The sequence below is a fragment of the Protopterus annectens genome, chromosome 1.part1, assembly GCF_019279795.1.
Source record: "Protopterus annectens isolate FY-2018-M chromosome 1.part1, PAN1.0, whole genome shotgun sequence".
Lineage (NCBI taxonomy): Eukaryota > Metazoa > Chordata > Ceratodontiformes > Protopteridae > Protopterus > Protopterus annectens.
The window spans coordinates 14,381,507-14,403,146 of NC_056726.1; the positions used below are offsets into that span (position 1 = coordinate 14,381,507).

At 37.9% G+C, this 21,640-nt stretch overlaps 1 protein-coding gene across 4 annotated transcripts in view; it reads right to left on the bottom strand.

Annotated features, from left to right (window-relative positions):
* PDZD2 (PDZ domain containing 2) overlaps positions 1-21,640 on the bottom strand; it is a 2,738,687-nt gene that overhangs the window by 127,035 nt on the left and 2,590,012 nt on the right. The gene's annotated exons all lie outside the window — the stretch shown is intronic.

Here is a 21,640-nt window from a genome sequence, read left to right on the forward strand (position 1 = left end):
CTTAATAATCCTAGTCACTTCTGGAATATATCCTTGGGACAGAGTTACTGCCTGAGCTGTAAGAATTCGGAACCTTCCATTTTGGACTTGAAATAAAGAAACAATAAAGGACAGCATAGCTTTTAGCCAGAGGCAGGCATAGTTTACTATAAATGTTAGAGATATTTTTCTTACTATAATTTTTAATGTTTTATTTTTACTTTTTGGTGGAAGTGCTCAGTTTTGAAAATTTAGTTGGAAAAGAAATGCTTTCATTTATTTATTTCAGGTAAAGGATGCTACTATTCCCAAATAAGGCCATGAGGTAGACCTTTTTACAATTTATGGTAGATTTATCTGCAACTTTTCAGCAGCCACTTTTATATCACTGGCACTGTAATATTAAAGTTTAGATTCCTTTATATTTCCACACCTGGGTCTTTATGTATTTTTTTCTTTTACCAAAGGTGGAATCAAATAAACCGTTTTATTTTCTATAAAGCTGCATCTTTCTCTGTTTTCTCTTAACTTTTCCTGACACTAATGTTTTGGGACTGCGCAGTTAGCGTTTATACTGATGTAGTCTTAGGTTTCTCTCTTCAGTAACGTTTATCATGGATTTCTGATATATGATCTACCACATCATTTTCACCCGCTATGTAATGACCTGCAAAATGATTCAGTAACAAATTTTAAATTTTTGAGGAAGAATTTGATTTTGGAGTAGTTTATGATCTTCTACTAGTTTGTAAGTCTTTCCATACAAATATAAGTGGATGTGCTGTCATGCTAGTTGAAACTGCCAGTGTGTCTCCTTCAGCCTGTGAGTACCTGTCCTCAACATCAGCTAAAGATCTGTTTGCATATGCAACAAGTTTGCCATTGTTCATCTGTCTTTGAGTTAACATGGCCCCTAAATCTTCAGAACATACATCCACATTAAGACTCGCTTCACATTCTGGGTTGGAGTAAGATATCAGAACTCAAACTCTTACATAATTGTTATAAAGCTGCTTGGTGCTCTTCAAGCTATTTAAAATTAAATGTTCTTTTATCTGGTTAACTTTCTCATTGATGTTATTGTTTCACCTCCTAATAAAACATGTACTGTAATTTGACATTTCCAATAAACTTCTGTTTTCTATAGTATTTTCTGGTGGTGTTATATCACGTGTTGCCTTAAGCTTATATGGGACTGGAAACTTGTCTTTGTCAGAAACTATCATGCCACAGGACTGTAACACTAATTTTACAATACTCATATTAGTTTTAACTCAATGTCAGTTTACTCTGACCTACCCCCAGTACCTTCTTCGGTATTTTTTTATTTTCATCTGTTTTACCACATATAATTACATCATCACTATAATTCCTTACACTTTTTAGTCCTTGTATTAGTTGCTGTATGACATTTAGAACTACTGGGTGGCACTTCTACGATTTTGTTAAAGATGTTACTGCCACTAAAATGTTATTTCAGTTGGGGGATGACCGATTCTTTAACTTCTAATGTGCCTGTACTGAGTCCATCAAATCTGCTGTTGCCTCCATGGCTTTCATATTTGCTAGGGGCTCTTGACCCTGTTAATTTTGTTGAGTCCCCAACTGATCCTGCATCCCTGACGTGTTTGATTTGGGAGCTTATTAACATAAAAAACAGCATAACTAACTCTCCTTTGCACATCTCAGAATTGTGACAAAATGCCAGAACAGCACATAAAAGGCTCAGTCTCATTTGTATGTCCCATTAGTTTCATAACAGACAGCAGGTGAGTGTTTCCCCCGTGCATACATTAACATATATACACAGAAAAATTGGCATATTTAGACATGGGAACAGACCAAGTAGTGTGTGCAGTGTAATCCCACTCATAACAGATCCCTGCAGAAAGCCACATTAAATGCTGGTATATTACATGAAGTGACATTGGAATCCACACAGTAGCCCACACATCTCCTAAGTTGACCTATAGACAAGCAACTGCGCAGGACAGTTCCAAATGTAAAACAAAATTAAGAAAAAAATATAATGCTATACACTTCCAATACCATCCATGGCAATACCATGCCCAGAAATAATCAGAGGTATGGCATTACAGACCATTTTATTGATTCCTGTAGTGCACCTCTATCCTGATAAATTCTGTGGCTGTGGTCAACACCTCAGCCATATCCAGACATTTAATTTCTTAAATGCATCATAACAGGGGCCCAGTAGGCAGTCCTTGAACTAGCCAGGAAGGTGATAGAGCAAAATCTTGTCTGTCATACTCCATGCAAGTGCTCTCTGGCAACTCTCCTCAGAAAATGGAGCCACTTTCATAAGGGATATAAAATGGTAGCCTTTGAATCATGCATACGGTATAATTTATTACTCAGTGATAGTGTCACATGTAACTGTGAAGTAGCATAGCATGAGTACTCACGCAGAGCTCCAGCATAAACCTATGGCCATGAGTTGGCAAATGCAAGAATAGACGAAAAGTTGCATTTTAAGCCATAGATGTGTGGTAGAGAGACTGAAACCAAATGGAGTACAGCTATTGATTTAACGGGTCTGGAAATGTTCAAGATGAGATTATTCACTCGTCACTGACTTGACTGCCTCTGCAGCTCACTGGAGAGTCATTTTCAAGTGAGCAAGGGCCTTCTCCAAGGATAACATAAAACTTAGCTTGGGAGGGGGCAGATTCTGCCCTTCTGAGCTGGGATTTTCTGGTTAAAGGCCTATTGTGCCTGCTTATTTGAACTGTTTCTTTCTGAAATTGGTATGCCTTGTTTGCTGTAACTTAGAATAGATTCAGACCTGCTGAATCTAGCTTTGTTTGTATAACATGAGCCCTAATCCAGGCCATCTTTTTTTGAAGAAGGTTCCCCTGTAGCCTAGTGGCAGGAGTGTGCAGTTAGAACTTGCCTGATCGAAGACTGCTGGAACGGGGTTTTAGCTTTTTATTAGTTAATTTGTTTAAATCGGTTTGCTCATTTGCTACTGTTATATTAAAAAAAATAATAATAATAAAAAACACTTTATGCATCGCCACTTAGCTAGGGTTAAACTATTCTCGACGCCATAAGGTCTGCTTTTCAAATTTTCCCTTAGAACTAGTCAGTGTTTTAGTTTTAGCACTCAAATATGTTTCTTTGAGCTCAGCACTTGTTCAGAACTCATTGTAAGCACTAAATAAGCTAAAAATTACTACAGTGCTCAACTTTCCTCACTTGTCTAGAGGAATACACTTTTTAGTACTTAATAAATAAGCACCTATCCAGGCATGTCTAAGGGCCAAGCTCCATGTGTTTTCTGCTGTCTACCTGATGAATCTGGGCATCTTGGGGCAATGCAGTAATTGCCTCATATACACAGACAACACTACAACCTGAGAGAGATGCACTTATATACCCAAACTGGAACCAAAGCTCTCTTCACTCAAGACTGGACTAGACAGTCAAGAGGAGAAGGTAAACACTTACACTACACCACACCACACTCATCACATAGTCCCTCAAAACCTACAACACCAAAGCACACACATAGAAACACAAAACACACACCTACATTCACGGAGGCTCCTAATAAAAATCTGCCCAAGCAACAGAGACTTCCAAAGAAGAAATGCAAGCAACCTCCACCCCCAAAACAACCCAAATGACACATAGCCTACAAACTCAGTCTGCAACTCAACAACAGCCCATAAGGCATAACAACATACCCAACACTCTAGTCATAGGTGGCTCTATAGTCAGGCACACTGATTTTCCACTCACCAGGCTAAACAAGGAGAAAATTACTGTCATCTGCCTGTTGGGTGCCAGGATCTGCCACATAACGCATGTACTCAGTTCACTCCACAACAAGTGCAAATATGACTCTGTCATTGTCCATGCTGGTGTGAATGACTTGAGATGTACCTCCCTGGACTACATGAAAAGAAACATGGAGGAGCTCTCTGATCTTGTAGCCCAGGCAGATCTGACCCTAGCCCTGAGTAGCATCCTGCCATCACCCAGAATGATACCACAGTACAAGGACAAAATGATTGACTTCAACAATTGGCTAAGCATCTGGTGTCATTCTAAGGGGAACCAGTATCTGTCTGCCCGGGATGACATGATCAACAAACCATGATGCTTTGCCAGAGATGGCATGCACTTGTCGCCCTTGGGATTCTGGATACTGGCTAAGGCTCTTGCCACTCCTATAGTGCCTTTTTTAGGCAAGGTTCAAATGACAAATTCACCACCATAACAGGTACAAGCAAGCAAAATCCTGGGGTGATGCTACTCAATGCTAGAAGTCTAAACCTCAAAATGCACTCACTCGTGGCACTCCTTAAAATGGAGAACATCATATGTGCAGTGACAGAGACATGGTTCAAGGCTCCAGAGAGTACCCCTGCATTACCAGGCTATAATTCATACCACACCTTTCAGCCACTTAACCTGGACCGAAACACTAAAGGTGGAGGCGTGCTCATATTCATTAAGGATATCCACACCTCTAGGCTAGTCGCTCAGCATAATGCATCCAAGTGCAACTAACTCTGGGCAGGACTGCAATCCAAATTGTAGCTTGCTACAGATCCCCCACCCCACCATGCCCAGGGATTCTCACTCCTCATTTCTTGAAACACTGGAAAATATTAGGGTACAACCCAACACCCTAATAATAGGTGATTTCAACTACCCCACCATTAACTGGGAAAACTACTCAAGTACCAACTCTTTTGTTCAACATTTTCTGGAATTCATAAATTCCAGCGCCTTGGATCAACTTATCCACACCCCCACCAGGGGCAGCAATATCCTAGACCTGGTTATTACCAACATGGGCGACTGGTGTTCCACACCAAAGGTCAATTCCTCGTTGGTCAGATCTGACCACAAGCTAATCACCCTAGACATCCACATCCCGTCCCCTCCCCCCATTGGGGAAACAACCGTAAAAAAATTCTCCAACGCCAACATCATACTTCTTAAGACAGAAGTGGCAAACTTCACGACACCCATGCAGACATACAATAGAAATACGACTGCTGAATCCTACACAAAAATGTTCTATACTTATGCACTTTATGCATGGTGTATGTATCGTACCAACACTAACAGAGAAAGAACATATCAAAGGAAGCCCATCTGGTGGGTCATGCCATAAACAATACAACAAAACAAAAAAAAAGAAAAAAAAAAAAAAAAAAATCCCAAAATTGGCAAACTCCAGGAATTCCTCCCTGGTCTAAGAAGTTGAGATCCCTCAAAAATCCTCCAAAGCAAGTTACTTAAAACAAATTCCCAAACAATTCTAAAAAGAACAACAAACAGATTCTAAGCACTGGCACAAAGTGTCAAGAATCTCATTTCAACTTTTCAGCATAAAGGAGTTACAGCACAAAATAAATAATATAAACAAACTGATACTGCCAACATCCTCCAGTGGATAAGTTCAGTTCTTCACTTACCACCCTCTCACCCAATAAAGGGTCCATCTCTATCCGAAGAATGCAAAGTTCCTGTAATCATGGCTGCACAGGTAAAAAACAACTCTCCAAAGCCAAGAACACAACATGGGGACCTGATATCATCCCAGACCACATTCAGAATGAACTGGCACCCCAACTGGGCACCCACCACAGCACCATGTTCAATCATAGTCTCACTTCAGGCTGCGCCCACTCCACTGAATGGCACACACACTACACCACCTAGCCACCACACAAAGGGGAGCACCATCCCTAAGCGGGATCTACCATCCCATTAGCCTGGGTTGGCTTGGCCTGCAAGGCCACTGCTACTTCAATCACACACTACTTAAGGCACTGTGCACCTCCAAACTCTGAGCATTTAAAGTTTACACATGTAAATGTTGACAATGGTAAAATCAACCTGATAGACTTCTGGATATCTTTGGGCAAGGTGGAGGTGTTGTATAAGTCTACTACAGGCTATTGATAGACTCACTAAGGACCCCCACAGCTCTTTATAACCATAATTATAGATAACCATATAAAACTCCTCAAGACCCTAGGTAGGCTTCCCTAGGTAGCCATAGGTCATCTAGAATTATAGCCCAGAGCTGTTTTCAGAGCCAGCCCAGTTAGTAGGGCCCAGCAGGCCCCTTCTAGATTAGTTCAGCAAGCTCTGGGATATAAGAGGGGCTAGAATTAGTTGGCCATCCACTGTTTCTCAGATTAGCGAGAGTGCTTGGAACAGGAAGCAGAGCTACTAGCAGTTGAAGTTTTGAAGTGGGCAAACAGATTGGGAATATTTCCCATCCCTGGAAGTCTTCTGTGATTTTTGCTAGCCCATTTAGTTCCCCTTAGAGGTAGATTGGTTCGGAGCAGAGATAGTGTCTTGGAAGGGGAATTTAATTCTAGGTGGAGCATGTCATTCAGGTCTGGTTCAGGCAGAGCTCTAGAGTGTGGGCAGAGATCTGCTCTGTTCCAGACAGTTGTGGTTTCTGTCCATCAATTTCAGGTGTCTCTGGATAGGTGCTGTCTGAGGGAGATGAGTGTTCTGTAGTGTCTTTAAAGTACCAGGTTGGAGTTGGAGTGTCTTGTAGTAAGGTGTCTGAGCTCTGGGGCCTGCCACACTATGGGAGTGAGGAGGATCTGATGTAGACTTTTGATCTATTAGGCAGGTGTATTGTGATTTTCTGACCACTTTGGCAATGTGATTACTAAAGGAGAGATTATGATCTACTTGGGTCCCTATCAAAGGAGACGCTATGCACCCCCTTATTGACTATAGGTTTTTAGTTTGGAAGGATTTTCTAACTGGACCCCACAATTATGTTGTAGTTTGTTGGATTTAGTCAATTATATACCCTAGTTTGCAGTTGTCTGTGAATGCTTAGCTGACTCCAGATCTCCAGTGCTTGTCTGTCTTTGTCAGTACCTTTTTATTTGAAAAGGGAATAACCACTGACTTTTCAATTAGCAGCCATAGTCAGAGTTTGCCTGTCTGTGTCCATCTCTTCCTCCATGTGCCTCCGATGGGAGTGTCAGGACTGGAGCCAATAATTATAGAGGATTTATCCTGCAGTTGTCTCCTGGGCCAACAAGCTGTAGTCCCTCTCAGAGTGTTGGCTGTACCTCTGAGCTTTGCAAGCCTTCCTGGTGAGCTGAGTGTACCACCTTGTTCTGTGATCTTAGCTTGGGGTGTTAGAGTCAGACTGGTGCTGAGAACTAGGCATGATCTGGGTTAGGCTGGTGTTGTGTGGGTGGCAAACCTGCCTCAGGCATAGGGTAACACCAAAGAAGTGTCCCAGGTTCTGGTCCATGTCCTTGCAGACCAAGCTAGTCAGGCATTGGAGGTAGTCCAGGTAACTGTTCCCAGCCACTCTCTTTCCAGAATAACCTAGTGGATGATGTCTCTGTGCCAAAGTGTGTGTTGCATGCTAGGAGAGTCAGGCTTGTATTCATTAGGGGGATTAGTAGTCCAGTGGAGTGGGTGTGTTGTGCATCATGTATTGTGGATGTGGAGGGCTATTGTTTGCAGTTTGAGCTTGTTGTATGGTGTGAGAACCAGTCTCTCGGGAGATGTTTGTGCCTACTTGAGGGGGGAGTTGTTTCCCTTGCCGCTGGGGTTTTTGTGAGTGGCATGTAGTTTGTGGTTGGCCTGGTGTTGTGGCTAAGGCTGTGGCCTCAGGGGTGGTGAGTGTCCGTTGCTTCAGTAGGATTCAGACCCTTTGGGGGTGGGGTCCCATTTTTGTCTTGATTTGGCTTTGCCAGGATGTTGGTCTGCCAGTGTGTGGGATTTCAGTTGTTTCAGTATCAGTTGTGCACTTATGGACTTTGACCGGAGCAGAGGCTAATGAATTGCTGTTATCTTTGGAGTGATGGTATCAGTCTTTTCAGTGTGGGCCTCTTTTTATTCAGTAACAGGGAAGTTCTATGAAGAACCACTTGAAGATGTGGCCACCAAAATATGACTTGACAATCTTTTAGTTTGGAAAAATGTTTCTTTCTCAAGACAACATCCAGACCAGGTGTGTGTCCTGCTCACACTGACAGGCACCACTAGGAGCCCCAAGGTTTGGTAGGTGCTGACTCATGAAACAAAACAACACCAATACCTGGGGTTTAATCCTGTTGGTAAACACCTGGCATCTGGGACATAACAGAAAGGGGCCTAATCACTTGGGATGGTCTACAAATAATCCTCAAACTGCAAACAGGGAGCAAAAGTGCATTGTCATCCCATGTAAAAAACAAACAAAACAGGCCTCACTTAGATCCCTTCCTGTATGACAAGCCACAAAAAAAAGACAGCAGACAACCTTGCACCATCCATTGTAAGGTAAATGGCACAGATACATCACAAAAGGCAGTAGAAATAGGCACATTAACACACAAAAGTGTGACAAGGCACTCGCGGGACATCTCTTCTGGAGAGTCTCTCCCTTGATCCCCCAATACACATCACTCTGCTACACCACATGTAAGGTTACAGAATCCCCCTCAAAACTAGGTCCAGAAGAACCTACAACATGCCATTACGGCAGAAACAGAGGTACCTCCTCCTTTGGATCCTAGGGCACTACCCTCTGGAACAACTTGAGACCCTGAAAAAAATTTTCTTCACAAACATGTGATTACTGCCCAAACAGATGTGAGACGAACCCATACTCCAAAAAGCTCCCCCAACCCATCCAATATTGCACACTTCTTCTTAAAGAAACCCCTAATATACAAAGCTACATGGGATCACTTCTTGCTCCTTCACAAACCACTTATGGAAACCAAAATTCTCAGGATTAGCTATCTACAAGACTTCCCTTAGCTCCTTGTCACTAAGGATCTTTGATGCCCAAAGCAAATAGAGGAATCCCCACAGGGAACACCATAATCTTTTTCTTGGGACTTAGAAAATCAAGGGTACACAAAGCTTTTTTTTTAACAGGCTTGTATAAATTCTTTGATTATTGCTAAGGTATCTGAAAAGCATTTTATAGCACTTAATACATTGTACTATATGTAGGGTATATATTATATAAATGAAAAAGAATATTATATAGGTATTATAGATGTTTTTTAAAATACATCATCCACTATAATCATCAACAGGTTATTTAGAATAGTCTTTACCGTATAAACATAAGATGAGTATATATTCATATTAATCAATAATTTTTGATTTCCATTGATCATCTTTATTCCATTAGCCCAGTTGACATAAGTTTTTCTACTCACTTACTAATACTACACTTGAGCAATTCTCTGCCTTTCTTTTGCCAACATTATCCATTTTATATTTCTTTCAACCTTTCTGTCATCAGAGTATTATGCATTCAAACTATTTCCTTTTTCTCATGCAATTTTCTCTCTAAAACATTATTAAAGCATGCAATTGCTCACCATTATTCTCTGTGAAGATTTCATTTGCTCTACTTTTTAAGTTGGTTTAGATTAAAATACAATTCTCTGTGTCACTAATTTTTTTCCACTTCTAGTAAACACAGTTTAAACATTTGTCATTCCATTACCCCAGTTTTTCTGAAATCATAACAGTCACCAGAATTTAACTCTAAATGCTCAAGGACACTCTTTTTCCTTTCCCTTTGCCTATAGTCTGGTATCAATCCTTGATAGGGAGGCAATCCCTAATCTGCAGTCCAAATGTATTCTTGGACTCTTCCCATTCTACTACCTTTCTCTCTCTAATCATTTCCAAATACCTTGGTTCCTTTGCCAGTTTTCTCCAGTAGATTCTAGCCTGTCTTGACTATTCTCTGTACTAATAATTGCAGTCATCCTTATTGGCAGAATCTCCCTTCTCCATTCCCATATTGGCTTAGATCTTAAAATACTTTCTGTTACTTTATGAATATAATATTCTGTATGGTTAATGTTATTCTCCTTAAGGATCTGCATCCAAAATCCCATTCTCTCCTTATTTTTGAACTTCCTCCCATTTCATCATCATCCCTTTCCACTTTGAATTATTCTGCTTGTGATATTCATGGGCGCCTTAACCGAATAACTCTAAAATACCCCTTCAAATCTAGGGCCACTCCATTTTGGCATTTTTTAGCTGGATGTTAAAACTGACTCCATTGTCTCATTCACAAATACGCAGAAGACTGAAAACTTGGAAGCATTGTCCTTAACCCTACTGACAACTTACCTTCAAACAGCATTTAACATCACACATGGATAGTGATGTAAAAATAAGCACTTACCATCATACATGAATAGTGAAGTAAAAATAACCTTTTTCTTCAATGTTCCCCTCCCCCAAGAGCTAACACTCCTAATGAGCTACAGCTAAAAGTTGATAAAACAGCAAATGATTTTGAAGTCTAAGTTCTGTCCACCTGTATACAGCATTTATAAAATGAATTATAGGCTGCTGTACCCTGTTTTGTAACCTAGTCACACATTGTGTTGTACATTTATCGAAAACAAATTTCCTTGCAAAGAGAATTGCAATTGTCTGTGTCCTATTTCTTCTTTGTGTCTGGCATATAGGTCATTAAAGAGTTCTTCACTATCTGAAACCCTTTTATTTGAAAACCTGACTAGCACCAGAGCACAACACAACACTAAGCCTCAATAAAAAAATAATATCAATCATGCCGTAAAGTATGACAACTCCTATGGAATACTCTCCCTCTTAATTACACTCACGTCATCAACTCATACCTTCAAGAAAGAAATGGGTAACTAGATGGGCACCTGAAAGTTCCAACATAGAAGACACGCATCAAGTTCCTTCATGCTCTGCAGGCCAAAAATCCATCAGCTTTTTTACCAAACCTACAGCAGGAATGATTACTCATTAGATTTGATCCTACCTTCATAAGTTTACAGTTCATACGTGGTTACTAGGCTAATGGACCTGCAGCCCTTACAAGCCTAGCCATATTTAACCCGATTTGCCTCAATTGTCAGTGGTTAGGTGAGTAAAGTTTGCAGAGGTAAGGGTCTATGGCAGTTACTATTTATTTCCTCTGTCCAGGAAGGACACAGCACTACCCGAGGAATGAATTTGCGGTCACCCATCCATTGTTCTAGGTTGCATTTGAAGATGTCAGGGAGGTGCTTTGTTTCACGTGAAATGGAAGCTTGTTCCAGAGAAGTGGCAATCTCTGGGAGATATATGTATCTCCCTAGTATAACCTGTTCATGTCAGAGGCTAGGTTAAGAGCCCTGTAGTGAGTGACTCTCATGCACTTTTGATTTACGAATGTGTAGCATTTCCCCTCAAAGCTGGGTCAGAGACTGCCCTTTAAGCCAGGCATGGCTCACCCCTTAGCAACCTGTGACAGGACTTTCAATCTTTCCATGTAAGATTTGCTTTGTGTTTTTCGCAAATAGTTTCCACCCCCTTGCAGACACTGATATGAGCCCAACAAGCCTGATCAGTGACTGTCTAACAGTAATAATTTGAATGCATGGTCAATCAATTCCACATGTAGCTTGCAACCATTTCTTCAAAGACAGCTACTTTTTATGTACATCTCTACTCTACGACTGTGCTGCAGATGAAAGAAATAATGAAAGTAGTAGTGCAATTCAACTTGTTGCTCTCCCATGCATGCATACCTCTTCCTGACAACCATATCAGTGGTCAACAGTCAGCATATAACTACCCTTTGCTTTCAGACCCAGTCTACCTCCTGACCCCAAAAGGTAGCCACTTCCTATGTGCACTTCTCAGGTTTGAGTGCAATGAAAGGGAAACAAATAATGACCACATAATATATTTCAACACGTTGCTCTCAGAAGCATGTACTGCTTCTCTCTGGCAACCCCTATTAACTGTTTAACAGTGATCATGCAACTGCCCCTTGCTTTCATACACAGCTTGTCTTCCAACCCCACTCAGGACAGTTTCTTTACATATCTCTAATGTTTGTGACGAAAGTGAATGAAATAATGGCCAGAGAAATATGTTAATCTTGTTTGTGTCAGATGCATACAACGTCCCTATCTGATGGGTCATTACTAATGACTATTCACAACTGATCAATAACTGTCCCCTACTTTCACAATCAGCCTGCAACCCAGCAAATACAGACACTTTCTGTACATACCACTGATGTCTGACTGCAATGAATGTGAAAGAAGTAATAGAATAATTTCAGCTTGCAGCTATCATACACATGCTATACTCCTCTCAGGCAACCATATTTATTATCTTAAACAGTAGTAAAGTAATCATCCATTGCTTTCACACAAACTGCCTTCCCAGATTTCACCTCTGATTTGTTTACCTCCTCCCCCAACTCAGATAACTGACTGTGATCATAGGAAATGAAATAATGGTCACAGCAATGTCTTTCAATTTAGACTCTCATATACATGTCCACTACAATCACCCTACTCTAAAAAATCTGCAGTAAATCAGATCAGAAACATAGCTGATGCCATGAATCAAGTGAAAAATAAAAAACTTTACTGTAATAAGCTGACTGGCTTATAGTTTCATAGTATAGTACTAGGCTATCTGCCCTGGGGCATTTGTAAGCCTAGCCATAGCGATGTGGCTTTTGCCACCCCATGAAATGGTACAAAAATGTACAGAATAAATCTAGAATACTGTGCCTCTGTCTAGTAGTGGCACAATGAAGGTCCCCTTATATAATAGCCTGTCTAGCAGTGGCACAGATGTGACCCCTGGGGTAAACTTACGATCTCCCATCCACTCATCAAGATTTCTCTTGAAGAGAGTCAGTGAGGGGCTCTGCCTAATACGAACTGGGATCCTGTTCCAAAGCATCTTCTTACAGTTACAGTCACCTCAGCTCTTCCACTGAACAGCAAAAAAAAACAAAAAAAAAAAAAATAAAACAAGAAAAAAGCACTTCACTGTAATAAGTAGGTAACTACAATTATTACAGCTAGATAGATCCTCCTCCAGCTCTCCCAACAACAACAACAAAAAAATCAGATGTTCCTGGAAATGGCACACTAAACAAGTAGCCAGATGCAAGACATGGCCCTCTACTGCCCCAGCCATTCAGGTCTCATTTCTGTGCCTTGCCCCCAATCCTCTTTCAACATATAATAAAATAAAAAAAAATCTTCTTTTAAGCTGTAATAAACTGGTTGGTACAGATGTAGCAAACAGTTGCTACAGTGTATACCCTGCCAGCACGGAGCACTACAGTGCTCAGGTTTTAGTTAAAGAGAGTTTCATAAGTCACATCGTATGGATTCCTGGCTCTGTCCATGCATTACATAAATACTTTCCTACTCTCTTCCACTCCTTCTTACTTTCCTCTTTACTTCTTCTAACTGTCTACATGCTACAGCGTGGAAACTCCTCAGCTGACTGCCATCTGGGGCCTAACTTTCTGCAATTTAAGCTTGCTTGGAACAAATCCATTCTAAATATGTGTTATTTCTTGTGTGATTATTTTTTGCTTGACTTATGACCTTTTGCAATTACTGTTTAACTAATGTGGAGCTTTTCTCCCCGGGCCTCCGCTGTAAATGGACCTTGTTCCAGTTAGACTTTCCTGGTCAACAAATGTAAAATAAATAAAAAAAATGTATTTTATTTATTTATTTTTTTTCCTTTTAGATGTAGCAAACTATAGTTTAGACCACACATGGAGTGCTACATTACTCTGGTTTGACCACAAATGCAAAACTGTTTTTTAAAAGATGGTATTCCATTAAAGCCAGATTGGTATTGGCTGACCACATCCCCAACACTTTGCACCTGGGGCAGTTGCCCCACTCACCCTGCCCTAGCTACAGTACTGCTACAGACATATATGGCATCTTTACTAGTAGTTTAGTAAACACAGATATTTGCTTTTCTCTTTCAGTCTATATCTCATAAAAACTCTGAATGGCTTGGTTAGCTACAGCCTTTCACTAAGGGAGAGGCATGAGAGTGAGAAGACATGCTATTAAAACCATATTTTTTTTATAATTTTGAAATAAAAAATGCAGGGAAACTCACTTTTCTTGGTATCCATGATTCTACCCTTTAATACAGGTATTGTGATACTGCGGTGGTGGTGCTGCGGTAGCATTGTCGCCTCACAGTTAGACATTGCCCGTTCGATCCTCAGAGCGTGTTCTGTGTAGCGACATGCGTGAATGGGCCTTCCTTCGTGGAAGGTTGTGCGTTAGGCCCGGCAAGCCAGCACGTAAAACTCTACTGCCAATCATTAGCGGGAAAAGCCGAAAGACACAAACAAACAAATTGTGATAACTCATTATCCTTAGTAAAGGCTTAATAATAATTTTTTGTTGTTCATTGACCGATGTCAATACATCAAGTTATGGTGAATCAGTAAGATATATAATCAAAACTGTTAGAAACAATGAACTTTTCAGAATACTGCAATGGTAAAAAAATAAGGAAATAGATAGTATTTCTTGAATGAGCAGTGTACGAGATACCCAGATATTATAACAGAATGAAACAAAAACTGTGTGCTTGGGGCATATATACTTAATGAACTATAACAAGTTAGTGCTAATAATATTCCAAAAATCACAGACATATAGAAAACACCAACAGAACTCACAGTGCAGGACAACCCCTAGTAAGTAAATAACAAATTTCACAGTACTTTCAATCATATTTACCAACAACGATGGTCAAATATAACCTTTTCCTTCACTTATTGCAGAAAAGGTGCTATCAGTGCATAGTACTTTTCAATTTGACAATGATGAGCAAATACATTTGAAATTTATTGTAATCTCTGAGGAAACTGCACAATATGTAAGGAAACAGATTACTCAGTTTTGTTTTTTGATGATAAACTAATAATAGAGCATTTGACTGGGCTAAGAAAAAGGCACCAACTTTTCAATTTGGTGCCTTAGAAAAATCATTAGTTAAGAAAAAATGTGTGTGATACAACTAGGGAAATTCAAAGGATGGCTCCATACAGAAATTGAAAAAATAAAATGTTTTCTGCTACATAGTGATCATCTGTACAGTACAAATGTCCCACACCACTCTAACTGGTTAGAATTATTTATTATTATTTTATACCATCAAGTGAACTGACCAAACCAACATTCTAAAATTCATTTGTTGAAAATTTCTAACAAGCATCCTTTTCTTTCTCAGTGTGTACTGTTTATGGACCAGGTCACTATTGCATATCGTCTCTTCGGTGACGTATAATGGCAGTGTTCTGAATTTATGTTTTATCCGATTGTAGGTAGTATATTCACTCTTCTTTCTTCTTTTTTTCTTTTTCTTTTATTACACAAGCTTCTGAACAATTTCATGAATTTTAAATGTTCTGTTATGGGAAAAAAGTGTTTAACCTGTTTTTTTTCTTTTTTGTTTTTTGTTTTTTTTGTATTAAATGTTTTTTTAAATATTTTTTTAAATTATACCTTTATTAAATTATTTTGAAAGCATAGTTCAGTTTGCATGACTTTCATGAGCATGTTAGACTTGATCCTAACCTTTTCTTAAAATAATAAACAAATGCTGTTATGTTATATAGCTATTTTGTGCTGTTATATAAATTATTTTCTGTGTGACCCTGTGATGTTGTAGATGATGTCAATTTTGTGAGATTTCTCAGACTGCAAAAAGATTTGCAAGATCTAAAACTGAAACTGAGGAATACTGCTCTATTTGTTTGATGCTGAGGAGACATGTTTCATATTTGAGAGGTAGATGGCAAGAATATTTTGTTTGAAAGATGAATAGAAATCATTTATGATGAAAAAAATGGTGCTTATTTGGAGACTTCCTTCAACAGAAAGACTACTTAGAGGTGTACATTTAACTTAAAACAAAGTATGTGAAATGTGCAGACCAAGAGACATTACAAAAAAACAAAATGAATGATGAAAGAAACAAGACAAAAAAACTCTGTGGACAGTGAATGCTCTCAGCTAGATTAACTCCTTGAGGCTGACTGCTTGTATGTATAGATTAATAAAAGCTGCTGAGCTATTGTAAGCTGTTTACAAAAAGTTTAATAATGTAAGTAGTTTACTGTGTTTTACAAAAATATATAAACTTAGTTTAAGACCTAGAATCCTATGGAATTAATAAACTCTAATCTATTGGAGAATGCAGACACTATAAAAATTTTTTTCTATGTAGAGATTCATATTTCATATTTATTAATAACCCCTATGGTTCCAGACATCTTGAAAAATGTAAGGAAAAGGCTGTGAGAATTTACATAAATAGGCATACACCATCACTCCAAAAGTACACATATTCGTCATTTTCAAAACAAAATGCATATAGGATCTTTTAAAAACAGTGCAACATGATGTGAAAGTTACCATGCAGTTAGGACATGGAGAATGCAAAGAAGTGTTAGGAGGTTTAAATCTGGCCTACAACATGTGTTTGCATTATGGAAATTCAATCAACATTTGTATATTAAGAAATGCAGATTTCCTCCTCACCTTGTGTTATGTTAGCTTTAATAGTAGTACCCTTGTATAGAGTGAGTTGGAGTTATTAATTCTGAAGAGAAGATTAAAGTGCCTGCACCTAAACACTAAAGAGGTTAATGCAGATTTAATATTTTGAGCTGTATTTCCTTTGCAGAGGAATCTGTAGCTATGATGGGGGATTTACAGCACTCATTCTCAGTAAGGATTTGCCACTTACAAATAGTAGCATTATCTTGATTCAGTTCCTAAGCTTCTTTCTGCAGGTATTGTAGCTGTTGTGGGAACTGTTCAACACTGCAATGTGATACCCTTTGCTAGAATTCTACTGTAGGTTTAAGCATTTATTCCCTCTTATGTTTACATCTGTTTTTTTTTTCTTTAAACCTACTCAGAATCATGGCAGTGGTACAGGATCCTCTAAGAGCTGCATTATTTAACTGGCTCTTGGACTGTGGTCACTGGGTAAACTGTTGCTTTAAGTGTAGATAGAGTTGCCTCTAACTACAGCAATTTTAAAAGGTATATTTGGAATGCTAGTTTCCATTAAATGCAGAATACTAAATACATTTCTACTGGAATGTTGGTAACTTTCCCTTAAATTTACTTATGAGAAAATTAATTTATACATGATTTATGGACTATAGCAAGACAAAGTTGCAATTTGTAGAAATAGTAATAGTAGTAAATATGAGTATAGTTTTTTTTTAAAATCCTGCATATACGCATTTACTAAACCAGTGTTCAACAATGAAATAGAGTGGGTTAATGCTTACATAGTTACTTACACAGCCAAAGTCTCAATGTTAAATGGATCATCCCACATCCTAGCATCTCAGTACATGGATAGTTTTTGGCAAGGGATGGACTCCACTTGCCAAAAGCTGGGGAGACTATATTAGCAACTGATATTAGAAAGGAATTTTAATTAATGACTATTGTTTTTTCAAAGTTCTGGCCAACTTGGATAATAAGGGTTAGATCATTAAATATTTTAACCACAAATGTACGCAGTCTGAAGAGCAGGAGATTTGCTACTGGATGTTGTTTATTCATTCATAATGTACAAGTTGCTGCTATAACTGATGCATAGCTTAGGGAGACAGACTGGACAATGTACTTTTCTCTATATATAATTCCTCCAAAAGTAGCAGAAACATTGGAAAAGACAAAAGGGGTGGGAGTTACACTGCCTGTGAAGAAATCTTTAACAGTCTCTGAGTTTCACTGTTTTGATAACTTTACTAATCTTATTGATTGTACATGTGCCTTAGTCAATGTGAGGAAAGGATATTTAGATCACCTAAATTCAAACAAATCATTGAATTTAAATAATTGACTTTATTCATATTGCAAGTGCAAATAACTGCAAGATACTTGCATCTTCTGGGAGTAAAATGGGGGCTTACAGACCTGTAAAATAATATTTTATCTACATTAAGCAGATTCTTAGATGCTGGTAATTTTACACATGTAGCCAATAAGCAGACCGGGACAAAAATATATTCCATATCATCTGTATTACAGAACACATCTTGTCATACAAATGTCAAATGTTCCCACCACTGTCAGGCAGCGATCGTTCTGTTATCACTGTCAAATATATATGCAGATTGTACAGACATCTATCTAAATACGATAGCATACATACTATATTTGAAGGTAAAACTGTATCTGAAATGTGCATTTTGTTAGAAGACTCAAAGTACAAATTTAAGAAGAAAAGGAGGGTGTCTGTGACTGGTGGGAGATACATCAACTTTATGGGTGCTATAGGAGTCTAGAAGACTAAATTAAGGTCAGACATAAGTTATGTGAAAATTTGGATTGGAAGGATGAGTATCATTAAGGCTACAGTTAATTATCTTAATACAAAAGATAAAAGCTAGTTCAAAAAGAAACCAGATATAGTATGAGGAAAAATCTTAACAGAAGTGTAGTATAAAATGTAATAAGAAAGGCATTTTTAAATATCATAGGAGAACACAGCAAACTAGGTGGCAACTGACCTTCCTTAAGCACTGTGGTACAACTTATAAGAAAGTAAATGAAATTGCTGCAGCCTTTACAAACTTCTTCACATATACATATGGCTACAATTTGTCTAAGTTTCAAGTGGATAGCAATATTCTTAAGTGTTAGGATATGGATTTGTCTAGGATGAAATTCCTGGTCTCTTACAGAAACTGGGTTTTACAAAAGCAGATGTTTGTGATGACATATGCAACAAAGACCTAAGAACACTTTGGGATGAAGTTGTAACAGCATTAAAATTAATTTTTGATGCCAGCATTAATCAGTCTCAGGTACTGTCCGACTGGAAATCAGCTATAATTAAATCATTGCATAAGGGTAAAAGCTCAAATGACAATCAAAAAATTATAGACCAATTAGACTGCTGTTAAATATGAGCAAAGTGATGCAATCATTGGCATTCAGTAATTTACAAAATGAACTTAGAAGCATGACATATATAATTACGCCTATACCAAGGAGAGGTACATGTTATCAGTACTAATTTACACTATCATCATCACTGCCACAGAAAACATTTTGTTTGTACTGATCTACATCTTTTGACAGCACACAATAGGTTGTTGGTAACTAAGTTGTTAAGTATAGACCTTTAAACTAGACTACTTAGTTGGATTGCTGCACAGTTAAAGAGGGCTTGATGCATTAATTTGTAAGACCCAACAGTGGCAGCAGTTTAAGTTATGGAAGTGGGGTTTCACAGAAATCTATCTTAGGTCCCTACCACTTTAGTATTTGTATCTAAAAGCTTTCTTTTTAATTGGGTATTGTTTTTGCCCAAATGCATATGATTTAATACAACAAATCAGGGTATACTTCAGTCTTGTTTAGTAAACCAAGTCACATGGGCCAACAAAATAATATGAATATCAGTGTTGGAAAAAACATTTTCTTGTAAAATAACCTTTCAGATGATTAATTTTAAGTATGGGTATTTAACTAGATAAGTGAAGATCTGGACCTGGGTTATAAATGGTAGAAATAAATCTGACATCTGAATACAATACAGATCAAATTGCAAATGACTGCAATGTTATTTGGTTGAGTCAAAAATATATTAAGTCAATGAATTTGGATATGAATTAATGCAGACCCCCCAAATATATAGTCAGTATCTATGGCTCCCATTCAAAATAGCTTGTACCATTATATTAGAAAATGTCTACAAGAAGTTCAGTAAACTATTTCATAACATAGAAAACAAATCTGATGAGTACAAATCTTATGTAAACTGAAAGATATCAGCTTCTTCTCTATATGTTATAGACACGTTAAAGAGGATCTCATCCTGACTTGTATGTTACCTTCAGACAATTTGTTTATGGAGATGTCTGGGTTTAAAAATGAAAGACAAAACAAACCATGTTAAACTTTTGAAAACATCCAGAAAGCATAATTAAACAATCCACTGGTTCTCTGAAAGGGAAGGTAAAAATCTGGAATGTCTTGTCATCTCCTAAGTGATTCTTATGGGTTACAAAAATCTACAATCTGACAGGCTACAAGGGCAATGCTGCCTATGTCTTGTGCTGGAGTTGTTCTATAGGTGATGTATGTCTACATTTCTGAACATATACAAGTAACTTTGTTTATGAGAGGAGTTATGGATGGCTCTGAGCATGGTACAGAAAACAAGCCATGTATTAAATCAGAATGCCAGAGAAAAACTGTACACATAAAATGGATATAATGGCACATGTAAATGTAATTCTATATAGATTGGAAGTTTGCAGTAAACAGTGACATAATTCTTGAAAAAGCAAAATAAGAAGAGATGGTAAAACAAGCAAGTCAAATGCACAGTGAAAATGAAGCAGATATTTTCCAAATGTACAAATAAAATATACATCAAAATATGTCTTTGAAAAACAAGACATGTTGACACTGTGGAATATGTTGATACAAATGAACTATTCATTTCAATCAATGTAAAGCTTTTACATGTATGCCTCAAAGGGATGGTGATTCTGACAGGTCACTTATCTGCTGAAGAGATAAACTAGAAGAAACTCTCAGCTAATAGCAAAAGGATAGAGTCTGATAGTTACGATAATATAACGCAAGGTATTCTAACATGCAGTAATACAGAGAAACAACTAGGAAAAGGAAACATTTTTCACTAATTTCAGTTAAATTTAGAGAATAAAAGGAATAGGACCCCATACTTTTGCAAATACAAAACAAAATGGCAGATAAGAGTTGCAGGAGAGTTTCATTGTACATAAAAATATATAATCTTGCATCTCAAAGGAGTGTGTGTATGTATGTGTTTGTGTGCATTTGGACAACAGTACGATGAGAGGATCTTGAAAAATAGGAGAAAAAGCCAATAAAATACCATGTAGCAAGTACCTGCAATACTGGACTGAGAGTGGAAATAAATGATTAGAATAATTAAAGTTACAAAAAGTTCATATTTTATTACAGTGACTGGGAGAAGAAGATTAAGAAACAGAACATATTAGTAAAATGACAGAAATGCAAGAATAAGTAAGAAAATTACTTAAAAAAAGTTACTATCAAACAAGACACTAAAAGGGTGCATGATTAAGTAAAAAAAGAAAACCTATTCTCAAGGCAAAAATTATAAAATATATAAGTATAATATTATTAAATTAATAATTAAGTGCATCATGTTAAGTATATAATGGAAAACAGATTAAAATTAATTGTTCCTTATTAAGTATTTACAGAAGACAATGAAGGAAGTAACCAGAGTTAGGAGTTGAAAGACATTGTGTCTATTTTAAGACTGATGAGTTTCAGAAGGAAAGGAGGTTGGAAGGCTCTTGAGAAATTATACAAAGAACCTGGTCCTGGCAGGATGCATTTGCAGCGATGGGCCAGTAGTCTTAAGAACAAACTTCAGCCATATGCTTAACTGACTCCTGAATGAAGAAAGTTGTCAGCATCAAGCAGTGACTTGGTTAAGTAACAGAGGTAACAGGAGTTGCCTGTGAATTTACAGACCTGCAAGCATAACATTTTCTGTAAGTTAAGCCACTGGAAAGCCGTTTTAAGAAAGAGACAATGAAACACACAGTTTAGTTACAGGAAAGTAGGCAGCACAGAGATCTTGCCAAAGCTGCAGAGCTTTGATGGTTATGATATACCCATATCTTAGCAATGTATTCAATTCAGTGCTACATAGAAGGCTAAGAAAAAGATACATGATTAAGGGATTATTACAATTTCAACATGTAGATGCAATGGCTGCTGGAGGATGAAATTAAGTAAAAGGACTGTCTACACAAATAATTCAAATGCTGAGTGTACTGAAGGGA